The 5,593-nt window shown below is 45.7% G+C and overlaps 1 long non-coding RNA gene across 1 annotated transcript in view; it reads left to right on the top strand.

Annotated features, from left to right (window-relative positions):
- Positions 1-5,567, top strand: part of LOC130581572 (uncharacterized) — a 13,164-nt gene extending 7,597 nt beyond the window's left edge. The window contains exon 3 of the long non-coding RNA XR_008966248.1: positions 5,266-5,567. This is a non-coding gene — a long non-coding RNA (uncharacterized LOC130581572). The remainder of the gene's footprint in view (positions 1-5,265) is intronic.
- The last annotated feature ends 26 nt before the right edge of the window (positions 5,568-5,593 follow it).

Below are 5,593 nucleotides of genomic sequence, written 5' to 3'. Positions count from 1 at the left end.
AGGAAGGAAGGAAGGAAGGAAGGAAGGAAGGAAGGAAGGAAGGAAGGAAGGAAGGAAGGAAGGAAGGAAGGAAGGAAGGAAGGAAGGAAGGAAAATCCCTGGCTGTCAAAAGTACACACAAGTATTTACAAAGTTTGTGTGAATCTGCACACAGTTCCCCTCACAGCGAAAGAGTTAAGAACAGAGATGTCACAATATTTATCAGTGCAGTAAAAAATATCATTTTTGGAAAAAAATATACCTTTAGTATTGCCTTTCTTAGATTAACTATGATAAGCAAAAGATTAAAAACAAAAACTTTATCTTCGAACACACATGAATAGTCTGTTATAGCAGCACTGCTAAAACTGGAAGGACCAAGCTAACCCGTAAATGAGAAACAGGAGTTTCAAACCACAAATGCCGAACACAAAGCCTCCTAGTATGCTTCCTAAGACTTCTGAAGAACCAAGCCAATCTACCACTCAAATTTCACTCTCAACACACACAAATGCTCTAAAACCATATCTTCCCACTGAAAGCATTTGACACATGCAGAGCTCAGCTCAGTTTACCTCCRGACTGGTTTTCAGACCTCCACCTGCATCAGCAACTCCTCACACGTAACCACCACCTATGGGGTCCCCAAAAGCTGTCACATTTGTCACAGAGGACAAGGACCCCTTGCACACTGCCACGCCTTCCTTCCAGGGGCCGCCCCTGCCGTGGGTCTCACTGTGTGCCTGGTGAACACGGTGGCATCACGGCAACATGCACGCAGGTAGTGGTGAGGAGGACGGACCACAGGGAAGGAGAGCGGCCTGGAAAGCCCAGCACCTCTTATCTGATGCAGTACCCTAGCAAGAAGCCTACACACAGTCACCAACAACAGGACTGGCACCATCTCCTCAAGCACCTCACTCAACATCTGCAACTCAGGGTGAAATTGTCACCGTCATCAGAGGCAGCTTTGTTGGAGTACGGCAGTGGGGGAACCTCAGCAGCAGAGAACCATCTTCTCCTCCCTATGTCTGGGGAGAAAAATGATTTGTAGGCACAGAAGTGGGCCTCAAAAAGTAAGYTGGGGATTCCAATTACTTTGGACACAGGTCCTTCTCACAGGAGCACCAGGAGGGTGATGTAGATGAGTACCCAGGACCACAGATCAACTGCTTTGAAGCTTACACAGCAAATGGGACCACAGCAGTGACAGCTGTGGCAACAGGAAGAGGGAAAACATTCCCTTCCCACATTTTTCCTGTCTGTACTGCCTACCCACTGCAGACCTTGCATATAGGTTTCTAGGATTTGGCCCACAAGTAGCACTGCAGATCTCTAATGATTGCAAAGCCACAGAAGAACACAAGTCTAAGTCCAACACCATTGCTCAGCTGTGCCTGGCCTGACCATGGCACTGTTTGGGATATCAGGAAAAAGTTTTTCACCCTGAGGGTGTTYGGGCACTGGAACAGGCTTCCCATGGAAGTGGTCACAGCACCAAGCCTGACAGAGTTCAAGAAGCATCTGGAAAATGCTCTCAGGCACATGGTGTCATTTTTGGGGTATCCTGTGCAGGGCCAGGAGCTGGACTTGATCTTGATAGGTCCCTTCCAACTCAGCATATTCTATGATTTTATGAACCCACAGAAAAAAAACAGTGTCCTAAATCCAGAGGACACACTACAGAAGCATGCAGAGCATCCAGAATTTTATCCCCACTACACAGCTCACTATTTTCACACTGCAGTGTCACCACTAAAACATTTAAGTCAATGTGAACAATAACGAGAGAAAAAAAAAGTTTTTGACATCCCCTACAGTTTAGGATAGCAGCAATATTTAGTATGAATTTCTCTGCTCAGCAAGCTAGCTACTAGAAACAATGTCAGAAACTTGAGAGAGAGAGAGAAGAAAAATAAGTGAATGGAAAAGAYGGAGTTCCATGGTGTATCCTCACTGCCTGGTGCTCATGACTTGTGTCTTCCTTTAATTTCTGGAGTAGATGGGAGTCTCTTTCTCTCTTTAAAAAAAAMCCCAAACCTAAGTATCTTTGGTTAAAGAAAAAAACACGTTTATTGCCCTTCAGATTTGCTAATGGAATTGCCTTCAAACCAAATTACAAGACACAATCCCTTGAACGTATAAAAAAAGGAAAATTGTCACAGTCAAAATTGTCCCTTTCTTGGAATGTTTTATGTATTACAACAAAAATACTAGAGAAAGAGAGAATTAGAGACCCGCCAAAGCCCAGTTTGCTGGGAACAAGCAGGTAAAACCTTCCAGGGAAGATGCAATTGCATTTGCTCTCTCAAATGACTGGATTTGATCACTCCACAGTGAGATGTGCTTCCATTTGGGAYTTCCAGACTTGTATTAGTGGTTCTCTGCCTTCCCTCCTGCTTTYTGACCTCACAGCAGAAAACTGACCRTCCACCTCYGAGGAGAGACTGTGCTSCCTTTCTACTTTCTGCACAAACAGAATGCAAGAGGACACGATGGGGMAAAGGACCGCTATTTCACTGTGCCAGCCAGAAGCCACCCATAAAACTTCCAGTGTCTAAACATTCTCCTACCCCCTCAAGTTTCCACGCCATTTACCCCATGCACACAAGGAAGACCACCTGAASCAAACCATGACAATCCCATTTCCTCTCCAAAGGACTCTGCAAGCAAAACCAGCTGGCTGTTATCATGTGTGTGGTGTGGTACTGACAGCATGCAAAGCTTTTACTCCCTCTGCTGAAATGACTGTGTTTGCCCTGTGACCAACCACACCTTCATCCAYGCAATTCCTTTATACAGGTGTGAGGGGGGAGGTGTTGCTCAGCTCTCTTATACCCAGCAGAAAGCACAGCTCTCATGCAGTGTTGCACCATCAAAGCAATTTGATGGCTGTGCTGTGCATCTCCTGCAGTCAGCATCCCATCACCATAACCGTCCGGCAGACCAGCAACCGTCCAGACCAGGATGGACAATGTGAAAGGTGGCTCCTCTGACATGCACTGCAACCCTTCTCTCTGCCAGCCTGTGCTGTTGCAACAGTTCCACTGCCAAATACCCCCCMAAAACAGATCTCAGCCCATGTGGGAGAGCAGTCCAGATGGGTTCACAGGGAAAATGCAATTAATACAAGTAAAATATTACTGTGATTGAGATTGCAACCTTCTACGCTTCACTAATCTTAGGCCAGAGGAGCACATAAACAAGTATTTAACTTGAAGTTCTTTAGCAAAGCACTCAAGTGCATGATTAAYTTTTAGCCTTTGCTGAAGTCCTGTAATTTTTCAATGAAATTTAAATTCAGTGACTGTTTCCCCCTATTCTAAAAGAGCAGGTGATGCAAATGAAACCATAAATATCTAAACTGTAGCAACCAGCTTAACAAAAGTCCACAACAAATAATTATAAAAGAAGGAAAAATCTACATCAGGAACAAAGAAAAAAAATCAAATCAAGTATCCTTGCCTGTAGACACCTAATTAGCTTTCAGTGAGAGTGGAAGAGCAGGTGAGGAACACTGCCCTRTCTGCAGCCATGCTTTACTCAGCTAATGCCATCTGTGTGTGCCAGTGTGCTTTATCCAGTGATGGGACTGAGAGCCACCCTTGTGGCTCTGCTGCAGCTCCTTCGATATCCCTGTTTCTGGGGAGCCATCTGTGTCCTCCTTTAGGAAAACCAAACCCCTAACATGCAGTGTGACCTTACGTTCTTCACAAGGGCTCAATGATCATGGCCTAGAGCACAAGTAAATCTTAATCTTGTACAAATATCCTTTCAAACCAAGTGATGGTGAGCTGGACCCTGGGGCACCAAGGTCTTTACCTGCCTTCAATCAAGCTCTCCTGACAGATCATTAGGCTAGCTGCTGTCAGGTGTTGGCCTCTGAAGGACTTTTCTGGACTTATTCTGAAATGCAGATGTGACCCAGAGGACAAGTCCTGTTCCTCAAGGCTGTAACCACTCTCACTGAGCGGCCCCGCTCTCCCAGATTAGTGGCAGAGTTTTCATCATCAGAATAATCTTGTTTCTCCTTCCTCCTGCAGCTCTCACAATCACAGTAACCCTTCCAATGCCACTGATGAAGAGAAATAAAATTAACAACAATAACAACAATAAGAGGGAAAAAAACCCCACAAAATTTAAGGAATGCGTGTGCAATTAAAACAGAGTAAAATATAATAACAATAAAATAATAATCATAATCATAACAACCATACAATAAAATAACATCATCTTTCCTTTTCATGACATAAGCAGCATGACGCTCTCGCTCCCAAACTGGTGAGAGAGGAGAGGAATGCAAGAGAGAGAGCAGGGCTTTATCTTCCCTCCTCAGACGAAAGGGGACATGTCTTTCCAAAGGAAGAGAGGGGGTAAGGTGCATAGGCTGCTGGGAGATTGTGTCCTCATCTACAGTATATTGAGCTGGAATGAAGGACAGGCAGGAGAAGAAAACTGTGCAAGGGTAGCCCAGGAACCAGAGCTGGCAACCAGGAAGGTTATTTGGTGGTTTGCCAGAAGACAACAGCCTTGAACAGCCTATGCAGAGCAGGATCCCTTCCAGGCCAGCCAAGCACTTACTACAATACAATATACTCRTGCTTGTCTTTCTGTCAGCTTTTCCAACCTGAGAGAGCCTTCTTCCTCACTGCCACTCAGGGAACCCATCCCTTGCCATCCTGCCAGCAAACCTGCTATTCTCCAGCATCTTGCAGAACACCTGACTACTTCATGCTCTAGTTATAAGGAAATGTAGAGAGGAACTGAGCAGCCCCATAGACTTCAGCTTTCGTGGCAACGTTCTACCAAACTCCTTTCTCTCCTTCCTCCTCAGAACATCCACAGGCATGATGGTACTGATGCACCAGTGCAACTGCCATTACCAGGGAAACTCCCCTCTGAACCAAACCAATGACAGGAAAGGCTCTCTTTAGAAACTGTTGGAAAACAATACGACCGTGTAGCATTCCTTGACGTGGAGGACCAACGTGCTCTCCAGTTCCAGGGTCACTCTGCCACTGCAGGCAGGTTTTTGGGGTGTAAGTGAGAAGAGAGGAGGGCAGGCACACAGTGTCACAGCTATGTTAGAGTGGGTAAGGCTCTATGTATTACAATACTCTTTTCACTTAAGAAACCTGAGATTGACTCTCTCAACCGGATTTTCTCATGCTTACTTTGGGACTCCAGCCCTTTCCTGACCCTTTCTCATCAACAGACACAGTGAGAGATGCTGGCAACAGCTAGTGTTTCCTCCYTTCAAGGACTACATTTTTGTTCCCATTTTAGACTCATGACCAGGACAACCTGATGATGAGGGTGGACACCGTCCTCCTACTCCATCGAGAACATCGGCAAACAGCAGAATGAGAATTCAGTTTCCAGGGAGGAAACCTGCTATTTCAACAGGACATAAACAGACCGGTACACAAATGAGTCCCCAGACCCTCTGGGTCCTCACAGACRACCTGGTCACTTCCAGCCCATCCAGTGCTCGACAAAACACCCAGTTATATACACTTCTGACCCCAATGAGCCTCCCCAACACCTCACCAAGTGAGCTACGATTGACGACATGGGAAAAAAACCCCAACACCACCAGCAGGAGAAAATCGGC

The sequence above is a fragment of the Malurus melanocephalus genome, unplaced genomic scaffold (genome assembly GCF_030028575.1).
Source record: "Malurus melanocephalus ecotype Western Australia unplaced genomic scaffold, MMel_1.1 scaffold_421, whole genome shotgun sequence".
NCBI classification, from domain to species: Eukaryota; Metazoa; Chordata; class Aves; order Passeriformes; family Maluridae; genus Malurus; species Malurus melanocephalus.
Note: the sequence above shows the minus strand (reverse complement) of the source record. Positions and strands in the feature narration are given on the sequence as shown.